Below are 22,274 nucleotides of genomic sequence, written 5' to 3' on the forward strand. Positions count from 1 at the left end.
TTGGAGTGGCTCAAAATTTTTGGTAGGCATTGCACTCACTGTATGTCCTATAACTGTGTAGCTGAACCGCTCCTTTTGTTACAGAAACATATCCTACAAGACATATCTGGTTGACTGGCCTGATATTGATGTGAATGGTCCCTGTTCCTCCTGCTCTTTCTCCTTTGCCACTACCTCATCCATCATTTATCACCTGAAGCTTTGTTTTAACGGGAGTCATAGAACTTGGATAGTAGCAGGAAAACATCCAGCAATTCTCGGAGGAGGTAGGATATGCGCCAAAACGCTGACCACCTCAGGCCTAGCCGCTACTACATACATGCGCTTGCATTACAACAAAACAAAGCAGATGCTAACTTCTATCATCCTCATCATGCTCCTCACCTTGGCACTCTCAACTCCCCTGATGGAGAAGCCAGGGCCCACCGGAGGAGTCTGATAGTCCGGTGGGCTCGGCCAATGCTGCCCTAAAGCAGGCCAGGCTAAGAAAAGTGTGGGAAAGGTTACCGGGAAAAATAGGGGTGGCTGGGGACCGAGTATGGACACCTGGCCACCCCCTGGAGGCTGGGGAGCAAGCGGGGACACCCGGCCACCAGGCGGCTGGGGACTGAGTATGGATACCAGGCCGCCGACACAGCCATGGCGTAGTGGCCAGATTCCGCCTCCACATGCCTAAAAGGCCCAATTTAAAGTGCAAGCAAGCAGTATAGTATTGCAGCCTGGGGGTGGGTGGGTGGCAGGCTGCATACTTGCGCTTGCATTGCAAGGAATGGGAGAGGTACAATTGAACACTGCCCTGGGACAAGGACTTGAATGGGGATAGTTGCAAGTCTGCAACGACAGGTGCAAGGTGGGAGGCATCTTCGCATGTACCATGAACAGGGGTTTGGCATGCACACACTACAGTGGAATAGGCTCTCCTTCCCACTAAATGCACTGGGGAGGGCACAGGTAATGTTTTGGTATACGCGCTTAATCTTATGTATAAGGCACACCAGGACAAATAGGGGCGGCTGGGGACTGAGTATGGATACCTCGCTGCCGAAGCAGCCATGAGGTAGTGGCCAGCTTCGGCCTCCTCCAAACTAAAAGGCCCCATTTTAAGTGCAAGCTAGCAGTATGGAATTGCAGTCTGGGGGTGGGTGGGTGGCAGGCTGCACACTTACACTTGCATTAAAAGAAAACATAGCAGATGCTAACTTCTGTCATCATCATCATGCTCCTCACCTTGGCACTCTCAACTCCACCGATGGAGAAGTCAGGGCCCACCGGAGGAGTCTGGTTCTCTGGTGGGCTCGTCCAATGCTGCCTAAAGCAGGCCGGGCTAAGAAAAGTGTGTGGGGGGATGTTCCAAGGAGAAATAGGGGCGGCTGGGGACCGTTTATGGACACCCGGATGCCCCCAGGCAGCTGGTGACCGTGTGTGGACACCCGGCAGCGTGGCGGCTGGGGACCGAGTATGGACACCCGGCCGCCGGGCGGCTGGGGACTGAGTATGGATTCCAGGCCGCCAACACAGCCATGACGTGGTGGCCAGATTCCGCCTCCACATGCCAAAAAGGCCCAATTTCAAGTTCAAGCAAGCAAGCAGTATAGTATTGCAGCCTGGGGGTGGGTGGGTGGCAGGCTGCATACTTGAGCTTGTATTGCAAGGAATGGGGGAGGTACAATTGAACACTGCCCTGGGACTAGAACTTGCATGGGGATAGTTGCAAGTCTGCATCTTCTGATGCGGTAAGGATCACTTATGATGGGAACACTTTTAGACAGTGACCTGGGAGTCAGAGATGCTTACAGGGGTCTTCCCCATGCTGTTCCCTTGTCTTTTCAGCACTTTATGCATGTGTCACACAGCACATGGCCAGATAAGGTTGTAAAATGTTAAAATGACATTTCACGATGAATGCATTTGTCATAGTTGAAAGCAATACAAAAGTGCAAAAACGCATTAAAAAATGCTACTTGTGAACATAGCCGAAGGTGTGGAGGAGTATTTTTGTTTTTGGTCATTTATTTTAACTTATACACAAGTCTTTACCCTGGAAAGGATGTTCCTTAACATATTTCACAGGAAAAAAGTTTCACTTTCGTTTTTGAACGTTTTATTGTGAGCCTGTAAAAGTGGCTTAATACCTCTGACCATGTTGTTGACAGCAGTGACCTGGGAGTCAAAAATGCTTCCTGGGGCGATCCCCATGCTGTCCCCTTGTCATTTGAGCACTGTCACTATCGTTTTGGGCACTTGTTAGGCTTTTAAAAGACTGCCGGGGGTGCCACCGCAAAAATGCTCGAGTCTCCCTTCGAGCACCCGAGCATTTTAGTGCTCGCTCAACACTAATGATGATCCATTCAAGCTGATGCCAAGCAAGATGGGCGATTTGAACGGAACAACAACAGGAGTAGATGACATCCAGGAGCATGTGGCAAAAAAATAATATTGACAGAAGAGTACATTTTTTTTTGTAATAAATTTATTCTTTTGCTAAGGCTGTAAGAAGCTGGCCTTATTTTTTTTAAAGAAGAGCTGGTATGAACTTGCATGACTTGTTCCTACCATAAATCCTAGAAAGTTTCTCTTGGTTAGAAAATTTGATAAAAATAACAGAAACTATTTCTCGTCTTGTCATTTTAGACAACTGTAACACTGCAGCGGCATCTGGTGGAGTAATCATACAACTGCATACATTTTATGAAAATTCACCAAAAATCCATTTGTTAAAAATATATATTTTTTCAACATTATACCTTAAAGGGCTTTTCTATTTTCAGCAAAGTGGACCCAAATGCTTGCATCCATGCAAAAAAACAAAGTCAAATGATATTCACAGTCACCCACTTCAGCTCTGGTTTGATATCGTATATGCCTGCAAGCATATGGAACACCCTTTTAAGTTTATCTTGTCCTCCTGCCCTACTCAGTGAGACAACATTGCATTGCACTCTGACCAATGTTATTCAATGAGTCACTACTCATCTGTTAGTTTTTTCTCAGCTCTAATCGGACTGCGAGAATCGGAAGACATTCACCAATGCAAGTTAATCGGTGCGAGCTAAAAATCGCACGACACACAGACCATGCATGTGCCGTCTGATTTTTACACATATATCTCAAATGAAACCCGAAATTTCATCAGCCAAATACGGTAAATTCATAGCCAGAACCGTCAAAATAGAATAGATAGAATAGAGAATATAGGATAGATAGGCAGATGAATAGATAGATTGATAGATAGATGACATATAGAAATTTAATGTCACAAGCCCCTTACATATAATAAACTAGCACCCTTAAGTGCATTTCATGTGACACTAAAGGGTGTTTAACCTTATTAAAACCAATTAAATAAATAAATAATTAAAAACAAATGACCTGGGGTCCCCCCTATTTTTAATAACCAGAAAAGGGAAAGCAGACTGCCACTGGCTTATATTATCAGTCTGGGAAGGGCCAGATAACCATGGACGTTCCCAGCCTGATAATATAAGCTCGAAGCTGTCTGCTTTACCTTGGCTGGTTATGAAAAATAGCGCGGACCCTCTATCTGATCTATGACAAGCAATGACATCAGTAAGGTTACCGCAGTTCACAGCTGTCAGGTCTCATACTCCGCAGCGCGAGAGCCAGAATGATGAGTGGTAATGTTATCGCTCATCATTCTGGCTCTTGTGCTGCCCTATGTGAGACCCGGTGGCTGTGAACTGCGGTAACCTTACTGACATCACCACTCATCACAGCAGCTGGTTCTCATGGAGTGCAGCGTGAGAACTGACATTGGCTGCTGCTCCAGTCTATGAAGCTTTGTTCTCTGAACAGGGCTCCATACACTGGACGAAGAAGACGGGGATCGTTGTGGGATCTTCATTTTTTGGATTGCGGCAGACTGGTGTGGATTTTATTTCTAATAAATATGTAACAGAGGTAAATTGTTGGGGAGGGATTTTTACAAATAAAGGACTTTTCTGTGTGTGTTTCTTTTGACTAAGGGGTTAGTAATGAAGATGTCTGACAGACACTTCTCCATTACTAACCCCAGGACTTAATTTCAGCGACGGCTGCTGACATCAACCCCACAAACCCTCTATGCCGATTGCCAACACACCAGGGCAATCAGGAAGAGTCGAGGCAAAGCACCAAAATTGGCGCATCTAATTGATGTGCCAATTCTGGGGGGCTGTGGGCTGTTTTCTTTTAGACTGGGAAGGGCAACCTACACATGGACCTTCCCAGCCTATTAATATCAGTCCACAGCTGTCTGCGTTGCCTTTGCTGGTTATCAAAAATGGGTGGGACTCCTATTAGCATTGCCCCTATTTTTGATAAACAGCAAAGGCAATGCAGACAGCTGTGGGCTGATATGAATAGGCTGGCAAGGTCCATGGTTACCTGGCCCTTCCCAGTCCAATAACATCAGCCCTCAGCTGTCTGCTTTCCCTTAGCTGGTAATGAAAAATAGGGGGAACCCTACGCCATTTTTGAGAAATTATTCATTTAATACGTGAAATAAGCCTAAACATCCTTTAGTGCCACTTGAAATGCACTAAAGGGTGTTAGTTTATTATACATAGGGGGCTTGTGACATTAAATTGCAACACTACATCTATCCCATCTATCTATATATCTACTCTATCTCTCTATTCTGACGGTTCAGGCTATGAATTTCTGTGCTTGGCTGATGAAATGTCAGGTTTCTTTTGAGATGTGAGCAAAAAAATCGGACAGCACATGCATGGTCCATGTGTCATGTGATTTTTTTCTCGCACCCAGTGAATTGCATTGGCTAGGGTGACATGATTCTTGCAGTCAATTGCAGCATGCTGCGATTTTTTTCTCAGTCCTATACGATCTTAGAAAAAACTCGCCAATGAGCACTGACTTATTTAATAGCATTGGTCAGAGTTCAATGCGATATTTTTTCAGATTGCACTCCTCCATATTATACACCAGTGTGAGCGAACTCTTACAAATACTGATGTAAAATACAGACCAAGTACTGAACGTGTGAAAATGGCCTAAGTCTTAATATTTTACAAGGAGAAACATACAGATTGAGAAGGGGTTGTCCGAGTAGTTGACAACCCCTTTAAAAAAATCATCAACTGATTTTGAACATTTAATTTTAATAAATGTTGCAATAGAAAGCTATATTAAAAATATATAAAATTGGAGAGTGAAAGGGGGCTGCTGGATATAGCAGTATCATAAGTGTATACTTTATTTCTTGAATAGATACTACAGCATTGGACTGACACCTTCATCAGTTATCAGCAATATTTTCAAACAAGTTTCAGGATAATAACTAGTTACACAAGACTACCATCTAGTGGTCATATTGAAAACTGCATAAAAGCAACATATTTAAGCCAAAGAGTAGTCTAATTGTCAATAATAGATAGATCTATAGATTCTATCAAGAATTAATAGCAAAAATTGTACAGAATACTTACCACACGTGTCTTATATGTTAGATGTTTTCTCATTCTCTGATATAACCTTTATTATTACCTTGATTATAAGACAGTGATAAGAGCATTTCACTACAACACATTTGCTACATTTTAAATGCTATATACTTCACTTTGAAAACACAATATAGATTTGACATACACTATGCTGTTGTCAGTACTACACCTCCACTCTTGTGTGCAGAACATCGATGCACCTTTTGTCTCAAGTTGGGTTCACTTTTTGCTTTCGGTCTCTGTTTAACAGGTACACTGGGGAAACGCCTAACAAATGTTAAATAGACAGATATATAATGTGGTGCTGGGTGGTAGCCATGGACGAGGTACTTGTTAGTGAGAGTCCTATTCTGGACCTGTGGTTCCATGTCCTCTTTTCCTCTTAGGGGAGCTAGTTTGCCAATATGGCTGGTACTTAGCTTCTCAGCTTGCTGACACCTGTGAAATTCAGCCTGGGACACTCTCTTTGTCTCACGTTCCCTGTTCCATTCTGGGCCTGTTACCTCTCTGAGTTATAAACTCAGGGCCATACTGCTAGGCGTCCTGTCCCAGGACCTGTCTACAGTTGATCATTCTGTCCTTTTGTCAGTTTACCTTCCTCTTTACTCAGGATCATGCTATCCACTGCCTCTGTCTCCTCTCACTTCAGGGGCACCCATATCATGCGGCTCTGCTCACTGTCCAGAACTTAGGTCTGCCTTTACTGCACGCTGGGTCCTATCTGATGTTTTGTCTCAGTTCCTTCACCTTAGTCCCTCCCACTCTGGGAACACAGCAATATCACCAATAACGCATGTCACAATGCACATTACATATTAAAATACATTGCAACAACACAAGTGTCTACAAGGGGAAACGGGGTCACTGTGCCCATCTCCTTACAGATACATTATACAGGTTGATTCACTCACTACTTTACCCGGAAAAATTGCTGTAACTTCTAAAATAGAAAGTTGACAGTACTGAAATTTGGTCTGTACATATGTTGGTTCATGAGAAGTGGGAGTGCAATGAACCTCAGTGACAGGGACAAGAAACCTCCTCGTGCCAAATGGTCTCATCAACTTGTTGCCCCACTATGAGATAGACTTGCTGCATGCCTTTCTGCGCATCGGTAGTTTATGTGGGGTGCTTGCTAGTGATGAGCGAACGTGCTCGCCACTGCTCAGTACTCGCCCGAGCATCGCTGTACTCAACGAGCTAGGCGCTCGGCGAGTATTTCTGGGTTGCTCGGGCAGGAACTTGGCGCTGTTTGGCATGTTTGGCGCTCTTTAGAGAGCCAATGAACATGCAGGGATTGCCTGCCATGCACTGTAATGCCGTAGCCATGTTGGTTGTGGGCATTACAGTGATTGGTGGTCTGCACAGCATCATCAGGTGTATATAAGACTGGGCGCCGCTATACTCGTCACAGTCTATCCCGGAATCAGGCAGAGTAGAAAAAGCTGCTGCGTCAGGGAGAGATTTGCTTCTTCATAGATAGTATAGGTATTCCACAACATATATATATAAATCCAACTGAACTAACAGTCCTTCTGAGGACTAATCCAGCTGCATATATTCAGTGGTGATAGCAGGAATTAGGCAGGCAGGCAGTGTATGTGGCAGACTGTAGTGCATGATACAGCACAAGAGGGTCCATTGAATGTCCTGTTAGTATAGGTATTCCACAACATATACAGTACAGACCAAAAGTTTGGACACACCTTCTCATTTAAAGATTTTCTGTATTTTCATGACTATGAAAATTGTGCATTCACATTGCAGGCTTCAAAACTATGAATTAACACGTGTGGAATTATATACTTAACAAAAAAAAGTGTGAAACAACTGAAAATATGTCTTATATTCTAGGTTCTTCAAAGTAGCCACCTTTTGCTTTGATGACTGCTTTGCACACTCTTGGCATTCTCTTGATGAGCTTCAAGAGGTAGTCACCGGAAATGGTCTTCCAACAATCTTGAAGGAGTTCCCAGAGATGCTTAGCACTTGTTGGCCCTTTTGCCTTCACTCTGCGGTCCAGCTCACCCCAAACCATCTCGATTGGGTTCAGGTCTGGTGACTGTGGAGACCAGGTCATCTGGCGTATCACCCCATCACTCTCCATCTTGGTCAAATAGCCCTTACACAGCCTGGAGGTGTGTTTGGGGTCATTGTCCTGTTGAAAAATAAATGATGGTCCAACTAAACTCAAACCAGATGGAATAGCATGCCGCTGCAAGATGCTGTGGTAGCCATACTGGTTCATTATGCCTTCAATTTTGAATAAATCCCGAACAGTGTCACCAGCAAAGCACCCCCACATCATCACACCTCCTCCTCCATGCTTCACGGTGGGAACCAGGCATGTAGAGTCCATCCGTTCACCTTTTCTGTGTCACACAAAGACGGTGGTTGGAACCAAAGATCTCAAATTTGAACTCATCAGACCAAAGCACAGATTTCCACTGGTCTAATGTCCATTCTTTGTGTTCTTTAGCCCAAACAAGTCTCTTCTGCTTGTTGCCTGTCCTTAGCAGTGGTTTCCTAGCAGTTATTTTACCATGAAGGCCTGCTGCACAAAGTCTCCTCTTAACAGTTGTTGAAGAGATGTGTCTGCTGCTAGAACTCTGTGTGGCGTTGACCTGGTCTCTAATCTGAGCTGCTGTTACCTGCGATTTCTGAGGCTGGTGACTCGGATAAACTTATCCTCAGAAGCAGAGGTGACTCTTGGTCTTCCTTTCCTGGGGCGGTCCTCATGTGAGCCAGTTTCTTTGTAGCGCTTGATGGTTTTTGCAACTGCACTTGGGGACACATTCAAAGTTTGCCCAATTTTTCGGACTGACTGACCTTCATTTCTTAAAATAATGATGGCCACTCGTTTTTCTTTACTTAGCTGCTTTTTTCTTGCCATAATACAAATTCTAACAGTCTATTCAGTAGGATTATCAGCTGTGTATCCACCAGACTTCTGCACAACACAACTGATGGTCCCAACCCCATTTATAAGGCAAGAAATCCCACTTATTAAACCTGACAGGGCACACCTGTGAAGTGAAAGACATTTCTGGTGACTACCTCTTGAAGCTCATCAAGAGAATGCCAAGAGTGTGCAAAGCAGTCATCAAAGCAAAAGGTGGCTACTTTGAAGAACCTAGAATATAAGACATATTTTCAGTTGTTTCACACTTTTTTGTTAAGTATATAATTCCACATGTGTTAATTCATAGTTTTGATGCCTTCAGTTTGAATGTACAATTGTCATAGTTATGAAAATACAGAACAATCTTTAAATGAGAAGGTGTGTCCAAACTTTTGGTCTGTACTGTATATATATATATATATATATATATATATATATATATATATATATCCATCTGAACTAACAGTCCTTCTGAGGACTAAACCAGCTGCATATATTCAGTGGTGATAGCAGGAATTAGACAGTCAGGCAGTGTATGTGGCAGACTGCAGTGCATATAGTGCAAGAGGGTCCATTGAACGTTCCTGCTGCTGCTGTTCTTGCAGATATTTGTAGACATAGCCCCAGATATCAGGGGCCAGGGAACTTTTTTTTTATCTTAATCCTGGTTATTTGCTTAAAAAGCAATGCAGAGTACATCATTTCTCTGTTCCATTTGCTTGTTCTCATTGCAGAATAAAGCCTAATCTGTTCCATATTTCAGCAACAAAAATCCAGAAATTTAAACTGAATGTGGAAAATATTGGCCTCCTTTTTCATTTTGTTGCAGTGTGTCGGTCAAGCTATTCACACTAGGTGTCTGTGAAGGATAGTATTAGCAAATTACAGGCCTGCTATTTAAAACCGTGGTTCTCTCTCAGACATAACACCTATAAGAGTGTCCCACAATCTGACATTTCTTCCATTTTCATTCTGTTGCAGTGTGTCGGTCAAGCTATTCATACTAAATGTCTGTGAAGGATAGTATTAGCAAACTAAAGCCTGCTATTTAAAACCGTGATTCTTTGTCAGATATAACACCTATAAGAGTGTTCTAAAATCAGACATTTCTTCCATTTTCATTCCGTTGCAGTGTGTCGGTCAAGCTATTCAAACCAGGTGTCTGTGAAGGATAGTATTAGCAAATTACAGGCCTGCTATTGAAAATTGTGGTTCTCTGTTAGACATGTCACATATAACTTCCTTGCAAAAACAGCAATTTCTCATGAACGTGGAAAATGTTGTCCTCCATTAAAAATGGGCAAGGTGCGTGGCAAGGGACAGGGAAGTGGACGTGATGGTGATGGTGCATGCAGAGGTCGAGGCCGAGGACGTTACCATGGGCAAGCTGAAATTGTGCCACAACAAACACCCACATCTTGTCGCTCGACCTTCCTGTCTCAAATAATAGGGGACTGCAGAACACAGAGCAGTGTCAAAAGGTTATTGATTTTATAGCAGATAATGCTTCTAGTCACTTAGCCACCACCACCACCCTGTCTTCCACACGGTCAAGTCTCAGTAGCCGTGAGTCTGGACCGCATATTCCTCACCCTGATCCTCCTTCCTCCCACCATGCCGAGTGCCCGAAGATGACTGATCCCACACTTGGACACTCAGAAGGACTGTTCAGTTTTCCATTTGTAGATTCAGTCCTCTCGCCTGGCCAGCTTCAAGAGAGTCAAGAGGAGAAAGCGTGCAGCGATGCCCAAATATTGGAGCAGCCACGGTCACACAAAGGCGACGATGGGAAAGTGCAATTACTGTCACAAGAGGTGGATGATGATGATGAGACACAATTGCCAGAAAGTCAGGAGGAGGACCAGGGTGCGGAAGTGGAAGACGAGGTGGTGGATGATATAGTAACTGACCAAACCTGGCAGGGGGACATACAGAGCAAGGACAGTAGCACACAGGGGGAGGGAGGCGAAGAGCCACAAAAGGCAGGAAGAAGCAGCGTGATGGCCGCAGACACAAGGCGCGAAAGCTTTCCTCATAACGCCAACACGACGGAAGTTGCCAGTACAACTGTTAGGTCTTCCTGAGTCTGGTTATTTTTTAAAGACTCTGCAGACTACCCCAAAAGGCCATTTGCACCACCTGCTAGGCCAGCATCAGAAGGGGTAGCAAAACTAGCAGCTTGACCAACACCAGCATGATCAGGCACATGGCAGCAAAGCACCCGACTAAGTGGGCCGAACCCCAGGGACCAGCAACAGTGTCTGCGGGTGACACCACTTCTTGTTCCGTTTTTGTGCGTGCACATCAATCCCCTGTCCATGGCGCATGCCAAGATGCCTCCCGCCCTGCACCTGTCATTGCACACTCGCAACTACCACCATCAGCAAGCACATCCACGTCCTTGTCCCAGCGCAGCGTTCAGTTGTCCCTATCCCAGTCCTTGGAAGGCAAGCTCAAATACGCAGCCAACACCCCACAGACCACAGTACTAAATTGACACATTTCTCGAATGATTGCGCCCTAAATGTTGCCTTTTAGGCTCGTTGAGATGGAAGCTTTCCGAAACCTTATGGCGGCGGCCATTCCCTCGGTACTTGGTCCCCAGCCGCCACTATTTCTCCCGGTGTGCAATCCCCACATTACACGAGCACGTGTCCCACAACATTAGATGTGCCCTCAACAATGCAGTTACCAGGAAAGTCCACCTAACCACGGACACGTGGACAAGTGCTTGTGGGCAGGGACCGTACATCTCGCTGACGGCACACTGAGTTAATATAGTGGAAGCCGGCACCCAGTCAGACCTTTGGACTGTCAACTGCTGACAGGCTGACTGTTATAAAAATGAACAAGGGCCGGATTGGGCCAGACTTCTCAACACCATCGAATGATGGCAGCGTAACATAAACTCAAACACAGTGTCTTTTTTTTGGGAGGTCTAACTCTATTCCCATGCACCTCTGTCTTCACACCCAGACATGGGTATACGCTTCCTGATTTTGTCCATTTGCTCTTGTCCTCCTCCTTCTCCGCATCCTCATCCTCCTCCACCATATCACCACCAGATGTACCATATCAACATATCTACGTCTCTTGAAAGGGGCATTGAAGTTCCTCCAAATTTTTGGCAGCCGTTGCTTCACTGCATAGGCAAACAGTATGGGAGACACACTTCCTAATAATGGGAGCATTTTTTGCAGGAAGCCCTCCGACCTCTATGTCTCTTGCAAGGGGCATTGGAGTGCCTCCAAATTTTTGGCAGCCGTTGCTACACTGCATAGGCAAACAGTATGGGAGACACACTTCCTAATAATGGGAGCATTTTCTGCAGGAAGCCCTCCGACCTCTACGTCTCTTGCAAGGGGCATTGGAGTTCCTCCAAATTTTTGGCAGCTGTTGCTTCACTGCATAGACAAACAGTATGGGAGACACACTTTCTAATAATGGGAGCATTTTTGCATGAGGCCCTCCGACCTCTACGTCTCTTGCAAGGGGCATTGGAGTTCCTCCAAATTTTTGGCAGCCGTTGCTTCACTGCATAGGCAAACAGTATGGGAGACACACTTCCTAATAATGGGAGCATTTTTTGCAGGAAGCCCTCCGACCTCTACGACTCTTGCAAGGGGCATTGGAGTTCCTCCAAATTTTTGGCAGCTGTTGCTTCACTGCATAGACAAACAGTATGGGAGACACACTTTCTAATAATGGGAGCATATTTGCATGAGGCCCTCCGACCTCTACTTCTCTTGCAAGGGGCATTGGAGTTCCTCCAAATTTTTGGCAGCCGTTGCTTCACTGCATAGGCAAACAGTATGGGAGACACACTTCCTAATAATGGGAGCATTTTTTGCAGGAAGCCCTCCGACCTCTATGTCTCTTGCAAGGGGCATTGGAGTGCCTCCAAATTTTTGGCAGCCGTTGCTACACTGCATAGGCAATAACAGTATAGGAGACCCACTCATTAATAATGGGAACAACAAAGCATAGCTGGCTGATGGCTCTCTAACAATAGCGAGAGCTGACTGCTGGCCCTTTAAGAATAGTAATAGTAAATAGGCTTTGTGACTTTCAGAGTCACTCCATCATAAATGAAACAGGATGTGTCTGATGATGTGTCACACACCATATGGCCAGATAAGGTTGTAAAATGTTAAAATGACATTTCATGGTGAATGTATTTGTCTTGGCTGAAAGCATTGCAAAAGTGCAAAAACACATCAAAAATGCTACGTGTGAACATAGCCCACGGTGTGGAGGAGCATTTTTGTTTTTGTATATTTATTTTGCCTCATATACAAGTCATTTCCCTGGAAAGGATGTTTCTTCACATATTTCCCAGGAAAATACATTTTGGTTTCGTTTTTGTATGATTTATTGTGAGTCCGTAAAAGTGGCATAATACCTCTGACAACTTGACAGCAGTGACCTGGGAGTCAGAAGTGCTTTCAGGGGTCTTCTCCATGCTGTTCCCATGTCATTTGAGCACGGTTCCCATCGATTTGGGCAATTTTTAGGCCCTCTGCAGACGGCAGGAGGGAGCCGCTGGAAAAATGCTCGAGTTTCCCATAGACTTACATTGGCCTCGTTACTCGGTCCAAGCACTCGAGCATTCCAATTTGTTCGACTCGAACAACGAGTACCCGAGCATTTTAGTGCTCGCTCATCACTAGTGCTTGCATTTCACTCCCTCCGAATTCCTTCTACATTTGTTAACAATGTACAGATACAGTTTGGAGGAGCGTGTTTGAATTGTGAAAACTTATTGAGAAACTGATTCCTTAAAGTGAGTTTCTAAGGAAGTTTAGAGGTCAAAATCCGCCGTCCAAACAGTGTATTCTGTCATTGGTGAACACGCTGTAAGTACAGAAACATTACTGGATGGGCATGATGGAGGACGTCGGAAAGTGTCTGAGGAAACAATTCAAAATGAGAAACAGCGACTTTTGGCATGTGCACCTAAATTTTTGTACAGGCTTTCCCAGCAGATAGGCATGTCATATTCCACATGTCAACGAGCAGCCCAGAAAGGTCGTGTTCGCCCGTACAGAGTCACTGTCATTCAGAAATTGAAAGGGCCCGATAAAGAGAAAAGAATTAGTTGTTGCCGGATTTTTTCCTTTGGGGCCATTTGAAGGGTCAAGTGTACAGTAACAAGTGTAGTGCGGCGTTGTTCACACTGTGCGGTAATGAGGCCCAGGAAAAGTTCAAATCAAATGTCTTTATTCTCCAGAAAACTCACAACGTAATGGTAATTGGTATCCTCCAAATCGCAGTCGGACCGTCAAAGTACAGTCTGTTTCCAGACCCAATGCCGTGGGAGACTGCTCCGTCGTATCACTCTGAGGTGCGTCAGAGTTTTGCCTTCTTGGGCTCTGTGTTCCTGTCACACAGGCCAGTATTGCAGAGCCTCCAGTTCTGCAGCTTGCAAACACAAAACTGACACACCCAAACTTTTGCTGCAGGTTTTTAAATGAAAACTGTGGGCTGGAGGGAGTGGACCGCCCCACTGCCATCCTGTAGTCCACTCCAAGAATAATAGCCCATGCTGTGTTTTACTAAATCTGCCTTGGTCAAATAGCCTGACCAAGCCCAAACTTACTTTTATTCTAAACTGCAACCACAGCTATGTCTGTGATTGCAATGCACTCCAGGGGGTTCAATATGCTTCTATGCGCATTCTGGGGGATACATACTGTCCCTCGCATATAATTCCCTTCAATGCTTCACATATCCCCCCCTCTGTTCAAACTTGTGTCACCATACAGGGTGCCTGTGACAGGGCATCCACATTTCCCTGTGACTTCCCAGCCCGATGTTCCACCGAAAAACTAAAATTTTGTAGGAACAGGAACCATCTGGTGACCCGAGCATTCCTCTCCTTTGCATTTCTCATCCAGACGAGGGGCGAATGGTCCGTTACAAAATGAAACTGTCGCCAAAGCAAACAATAGCGTAGGGACTCCAAGGCCCACTTAATAGCCAAGCACTCCTTCTCCACTACGCTATAATTTTTCTCTACCAGGGTAAGTTTCCTGCTCAAGTAGGTGACTGGATGTTCATCTCCATTCACCTCTTGCGACAGTACCGCACCTAGGCCTACCCCTGAGGCATCCGTTTGTACGACAACGTTTTTCTTGAAGTTGGGGCTGATGAGGACCGTCTGCCCACACAACGCCGACTTCATGGACTGGAACGCTTCCTCCGCTTGAGGGTTCCACTGTAACCGATTTCTTACCCTTTAACAGATCGGTTAGGGGTGCTGATCTCCCAGCAAAATTTGGTGTAAACCGGCGGTAGTACCCAATGATGCAGAGGAACGCTCTCACCTGTTTTGTACTCAAAGGCCTGGGCCAGTTTTGAATGGCCTTAATCTTGTTACTTGGGATTTGATAACCCCGCGGCAAATCACGTACCCTAAGTACCGGACTTCCTTGAGTCCTATCGCAGATTTTTTTGAGTTCGCTGTTAATCCTGTGATTCTGAGTGAATCCAGCACCACTTGTACCTCGCACAGGTGGGTATGCCAGTCGGTACTAAAGATAATGATATCATCTAAATATGATGACGCGTAGTTCTGATGAGGCTCTGACACTATGTCCATCAACCTCTGAAATGTGGCCGGATCCTCATGTAATCCAAAAGGCAAGACGACATAGTGATAGAGGTCCTCTGGTGTTACAAAGGCGGTCTTCTAGTTCGCAGATTCTGTCAGCGGCACCTGGCAGTAACCCTTGGTGAGATTGAGTGTGGTGAAGTACTGGGCCTGCTCCAGTCTGTCAAATAGCTCATCTACCCGAGGCATTGGATAAAGGTCAAATTTTGACACCTCATTCAATTTCCGAAAGTCATTACAGAATCCTAATGACCCGTCTGGCTTTGGAATTAGCACAATGGGGCTAGCCCACTCACTCCCAGATTCCTCGATGACTCCTAACTGGAGCATTTGTTTTACTTCAGCCGCAATGGCTTGCCTCCGGGCCTCTGGCACATGGTACGATTTCATTCGTACCCTTACCTGAGGCTCGGTGATAATGTTATGTTGGATCACAGAGGTCCGGCGGGGCAGCTCTAAGAATACGTCTGTATTCTGCTGCACCAAATTCTGAGCCTCCTGCTGCTGCTGTTTCGTGAGAGCGTCATTTATTTTAACCTCACCCCTGGCTGCGTCCCTGACTGGTGACATAGGGTTCCCTGACGGTACGACCAGAGTCGCATCTGTAATCAAACATTCCCGGTGCCTCCAGGCTTTTAGCAGCTTCACATGAAACAGTTGAACTGGTTTTCTCTTTCAGGGCTGGTACACTCTGTAATTCACTTCCCCTACCTTTTCCTCTACTTCATATGGCCCTTACTACTTGGCCATGAGTTTGCTCTCTGTTTTTGCACTAGCACCTGATCCCCTACTTTAAAGGACCTGACCTTGGCTCTTTTATTATACGTGCGACTCTGCGATACCTGGGCATCCATTAGACGCTCTTTTAATATAGGCATGACCGCCGTGATCCAATCATGCATACTATACATGTGCTCAATTACACTCTTATGCGGAGTCGGCTCCTGTTCCCACGTCTCCTTGGCTACGTCCAGGAACCCCCTAGGATGCCTGCTGTACAACAGCTCAAAGAGTGAGAAGCCTGTGGAAGTCTGTGGTACCTCACGGACAGCAAACATCAGATAGAGCAGTAACATGTCCCAATCTCTCCTGTCCTTGGAGACCACCTTTTTTAACATAGATTTAATTGTCTTGTTAAATCTTTCCACTAACCCATCGGTCTGTGGGTGGTACACCAATGTGAGAAACTGGTTAATCCAAAGCAGCTTACATAGTTCCCTTGTCACCTTGGACATAAAAGAAGGCCCCAGATCTGTAAGGATCTCCTTAGGTAGTCAAAGGCAGCAGAACATGGCAAACAGCTCACGGGCGATAAGTTTTGCCGAAGTGTGGCGAAGTGGTATTGCCTCTGGGTAACGGGTGGCATAATCTATGACCACCAGTATATGTTGGTGGCCACGAGCTGACTTTACAGTGGGTCCCACCAAATCCATCGCAATCTGTTCAAAAGGTACCGCTATAACCGGCAGAGGTACCAATGGGCTACGGAAGCTTGTGGTGGGTGTGGTCAGCTGACATTCCGGGCAAGGCTCACAATACCTCTGTACCTCAGCGTAAATCCCAGGCCACAAGAACTGCTGCAAGATGCGCTCTTGCGTTTTTTTAACCCCTAGGTGCCCACCCAGCAGGTGTGTGTGGGCCATCTCAAGCATCGCCCGATGGTACGACTGGGGCACTACCAGCTGTTCCACTACTTCATCCCGGATTTTATCAACCCTATATAACAAATCCTGGTTGACAGCCATGCGGGGGAAAACCACCTCTGCACCCGGTTGCTGAGTCACCCCATTTATTTCTACCACCCTTTCTCGTGCCCGGGCTAGAGTGGGATCCTGGAGTTGAGCTGTCCCAAACATACCAGGGGACACTTCCAATGGTGTCTCCTCGACCTCTCTTGCTAACACCTCTAGGGGAAACCTATCGGGGTTACACCCTGTCCCTAGGTTGGCGACTCCTATGGCAGGTATCCCTGACTCGGGATCTTCGGGTTCTGCGCCCGGAATGACATTTACCCTGGAAGGGTTAATTTTGTTCTTCCACAGGGACCAGAACAGGGGCAAGTCTCTTCCCAACAGAGTCCCAAAATGAAGGGTCTTTACACGGGGTGGAAAAAGTAACCCCTGCTGTCGGGCATTCTCGGCGGTCCCCATGTATGCAAACAACCCCGACTTTCTGACCATTGGGGCTGTCCTCGGCAACCAACGACGCATGGGCAAGTGTCACCTGGCTCCCTGAGTCCAAGAGGGCATTCGTCGGGTACCCATTTGCGGTGCAGACTGTCTGGGCATTCATGGACATCCGGCGAGTAAACCGGCAGTCCATGGATTCTACAGTCAGGGGGCAGTTAGCAGCCACATGTCGGGGCCCTTGGTATCACCAGCACCTAATAGTGAAGGAACTGTTATTCCTTGAGACCGTTTTAGGGGAAACAGGTCTCCTGCCACCCTCACTCCGGTGTACCAGCTCCATATTATGGGCTGGGTGCTAACTATTCCCAGCAGAGGTACACAATCCTTTCCCAGGCTCCTGGGCTTGCAGGGTCCAGTGTGACAACCGCATTTTGGCAGCGTCCCGTATAAAGTCCTGCGTGGCCGCGTACCGCTCGATCAGGCCAACCACTTGGTCTAGAGTGCCCGGATCCCCTTGCCCCACCAACGCTGTATAGTGACTGGCATAGTTTTCACCAGTTGGTCGACAACCACCCTCTCCACCATCTGGGCCGGAGTCAAGGTCTCAGGCAGGAGCCACCTTTTTACTAGCTGCAGCAAGTCATATGCCTGAGACCTGGAGGGTCGGGCCTCCACAAAGGTCCATGAAAACATCCGTTGGGCTCTCACATACAGATTAACCCCCAGTCGGGCAAGGATCTCACCTTGCAGATTCCCATAGTCCTGGGCATCCTCCCGACTGAGGTCAAAGTAGGCCTTCTAAGCGTCGCCCATCAGGAGGGGAGCCACCACTTCAGCCCACTGGTCAGCTGGTAAGTTCTCCAGCTCCGCTGTGCGCTCATAGACGGTGAGGAAGGTTTCCCCCGGACTCAGCTTCAATGTGGAACGGACCTTGTCCTGGGTCTCACGACGTTCCGGGGTTGGTGATGGTGGCGTCTCTGGTAGAGCCGCAATCTGATGCAGTAACAGGTTATTCATCTGTTGTTGCTGTTGCTGTGTGAGGACCAACTGTCTCAGGATTTCCTCCATCTTGTCAGTGGGCCTGGGCTGTAGGGTGGCAGGCCTAATGACAGACATGCAGCTAGCATTGGGGTATGCCTCAGTTCACACTGCCTGCATTCTCCACCATATTGTAGTGCGGCGGTGTTCACACTGTGCGGTAATGTGGCAGTGACCCAGGAAAAGTTCAAATCAAATGGTATCCCCTGGATCGCAGCTGGCCCGTCAAAGTACAGTCCGTTTCCAGACCTGTTGCCATGGGCGACTGCACCGCCGTATCACTCTGTGGTGCGTCGAGTTTTGCCTTCTTGGGCTCTGTGTTCCTGTTACACAGGCCAGTATTGCAGAGCCTTCAGCTCTGCAGCTTGCAAACACAAAACTGACACACCCAAACCTTTGCTGCAGGTTTTTAAATGAAATCTGTGGACATGAGCCACTGCCATCCTGTAGTCCACTCAATAATAAAATCCCATGCCGGGTTTTACTAAATCTGCCTTGGTCAAATAGCTTGACCAAGTCCAAACTTACTTTTATTCTGCACTGCAACTACAGCTATGTCTGTGATTGCAATGCACTCCAGCGGGTTCAATATGCTTCTATGAGCATTCTGGGGGATACACACCGTCCCTCGCATATAATTCCCCTCATAACCTCACACCAGCCACAAACATTACGGGCACTCCAATCGAACATACAGTGAAAAGTTAAGGGTATGACCCCGGACGTCTTGCGGAAAACATTAAACAATATGGAACGGCAAGTGCAGGAATGCTTGGATGCAAACAGTGGACATTTTCAACACCTGCTTTAAAATATGACTTTCTCATGAACCAAGCTTTGTACAGTTCAAATTTCAGTACGATAGATTGTCTCTTTTAGAAGTTGCAGCAATTTTTCCGGGTAAAGTAGTGAGTGAATTACGTTGTATTAGACTCACTTAATTAGGTGGATCTAAAAAGCCAGAGGTCAAAGTGGACACATGAACCCGGGGCATTGGTGCAAGCTGCTGGGAGGCAGATAGAAATATGAGGATTTGGACACTCTGGAATCACAATACCAGGAAGGCAGATCAAGGAGCAAACAGCAAGTCTAAAGCAGCACACAGAGGAGGGCAGAGGAACCACAGACATATGTGCAAGGATGAATGCGCAATATTTGATTCAGATCTTTCCTTCACTCCCCACAGCCGATCACTCGCCGACTCATGTCACCTACACCACAAAAACATTTCTAGAATTCAACCTTTTTTTTACCTTTGACTCGGCAAAAACTCTTACTGTAGCTCTTATTCATTCTTGTCCGGACTATTGCAACTCTCTACTAATCTACTAATCGGTCTCCTTCTTACTAAACTTTCCCCTTTCCAAACCATCTTGAATGCAGCAGCCAGGATCATATTCCTTTCCAACCACTACACCGATGCCTCTACCCTGTGCCAGTCATTGCACTGGTTGCCACCTGATACAGAGTTCAATATAAACTTATCACTCTCACCCACAAAGCACTTCCCGATTCAGCACCACCCTACATCTCCTCCCTCGTCTCGGTCTACCACTCTACCAGTGCCCTCCGTTCTACTAATGACTTAGAACTAAAATCCTCAATAGTCCCATTTCTGTCTCCAAGACTTCTCGTGTGCTGCGCGAATACTTTGGAATGCATTACCCAAGAGAAATTGATTAATTACCAATACCTACAGTTTTAAACGTGGCCTAAAAACACATTTCTTTAGACTGGCCTATCGCCCAACCTCACCTATCTAACTATCCCCGATTCATCCAGATTATAAGCTTGCGAACAGGGTCCTCACTTCTTCGGGTATCTAAGTTATGTTTATTCTGTAATGTCTTTATTGTCTGTACAAGTCCACTCTAAAATTGTAAAGTGCTGCGGAATATGTTGGCGCTATAAAAATTATAATAATTATAATAACCGTTTGCTAGCATATTGTAACCGATGGGTTAATTCAGGAGATGGCTTGCAAAGGATTAATCGGCAAGACTGAGAGTATGCAGGATCACAGAGGTTGTACAAGATGAATACACAATGTATACAATGTGAAGCACCTAAAAAAAACAATTGAACTCTAGAGTTTCAATACCAAGACACAGGTGTGTCTCTATATGAGCCTCATAAGGAGTAGGGAGATGATATTCCAGGAACAAGCTGGGAAACCTGATGTGGAGCACAGCAAAGGGCGTCAATCAACAGAGAAGAATGCAAAACCCATTCCTGTGGGGACAGATGTGTAACACAATGTGAACTATTTTTGAATGTATGTGTTAAATGGATGCCTTTATAGTCTATGGTTAACACATGCAACTGTTTGACATTTACTTCTGGATAAACTATTACTAAGCATGCTCAGACAGACGAGCTTGCCAGAATATGTGGACAATGGTTTTGGTGCAATGTGGAGCAGGCTACTTTCCTCCATCCTCTATTCCTCGAAGTAATTGCATATCTTTATTAAAAATAAGCTAATATTTTCTAGCAATAAATGAGGAATACGGTGGTTCAGAGTCCGAGCTGCCAAGGTTCAAAGATATCATCACACGCGAAGGTGCAGCATGAATGTGGTTTATTTTGTCAACACGTTTCAGTGTTTTCAAACCTCTTCATCAGGACCAAACCACAATGAAGAGGTTTAAAAACCTTGAAACGCGTTGACAAAATAAACCACATTCATGCTTCACCTTCATGTGTGATCGTATCTTTGAACCTTGGGCAGCGCGGACTCTAAACCACTGTATTCTAGTGTTGAGCCACCCCCGTAGTGTTCGGGTTCGGTTCGGTTCGTCGAACACCGGGATGTTCGAGGAACTGTTCGTCGAACTGTTCGTCGAACACCTTAGAACACCGTCGAACACCGTTAAAACCAATGGCAGGCAAACAAAAACACATAGAAACACATAGAAAACACCTTCAAAGGTGTCCAAAAGCTGACAAACTGCTCAGAAGACGCTCTCTTTAAAAAAGCCAGCCGGCAATTCAGCAGCGGCATACACCGGTACCCGACAATTTAGACAAGAAGGAATAGAGCATCACACATAGATTAGATAGATAGAAACATGTCAGTCACACATATAAGAAGCACAGTGACAGTGTTGCTTACTGTACTTGTCATTTAGTGTAAAGGATTTATTTAAAAAAATAATAGTGTTTTCGTGCACCGTCTCTTTAAAAAAGCCGGCCGGCAATTCAGCAGCGGTACCCGACAATTTATAACAGAAAGAATAGAGCTTCACACATAGATAGATATAAACATGCCAATCACATATATAATAAGTACAGTGATAGTGTTGGTTACTGTACTTGTCATTTAGTGTAAAGGATTTATTAAAAAAAATAATAGTGTTTTCATGCACCATCTCTTTAAAAAAGCCGGCCGGCAATTCAGCAGCGGTACCCGACAATTTAGAATAGAAAGAATAAAGAATCACACATAGATTAGATAGATAGAAACATGTCAGTCACATATATATGAAGTACAGTGACAGTGTTGCTTACTGTACTTGTCATTTAGTGTAAAGGATTTATTAAAAAAAATAATAGTGTTTTCATGCACCGTCTCTTTAAAAAAGCCGGCGGCAATTCAGCATCTGTACCCGACAATTTAGAACAGAAAGATAGAGCATCACACATAGATTAGATAGATAGAAACATGTCAGTCACATATATAAGAAGTACAGTGACAGTGTTGGTTACTGTACTTGTCATTTAGTGTTAAAATAAAGGATTTATTGAAAAAAAAATTGGCGTGGGGTTCCCCGTAATTTTAGGCTCTAGCGGAGGTTAAGCAGACAGCTGGGGCAGATGTTTGAAGCCTGGGAAGGGGGTAATACCCACGGAGCTTCCCAGGCTACTAATATCAGCCCCCAGCGGAATACCTAGCCTTTACTGGCTATTAAAATGGGGGACCCCCCCCAAAAAATGACGTGGGGTCCCCCCTATTTTAATAGCTAGCAAAGGCTAGGCAGACAGCTGGGGGCTGATATTAATAGCCCAGGAAGGGTACCATGAATATTGGCCCCCTCCCAGGCTAGAAACACCAGCCGTCAGCCGCCCCAGAAATGGCGCATCCGTAGGATGTGCCAATTCTGGCACTTAGCCTCGCTCTTCCCACTGCCCTG

The sequence above is a fragment of the Phyllobates terribilis genome, unplaced genomic scaffold (genome assembly GCF_046119375.1).
Source record: "Phyllobates terribilis strain yellow unplaced genomic scaffold, ASM4611937v1 Scaffold_3__8_contigs__length_932513732, whole genome shotgun sequence".
NCBI lineage: Eukaryota > Metazoa > Chordata > Amphibia > Anura > Dendrobatidae > Phyllobates > Phyllobates terribilis.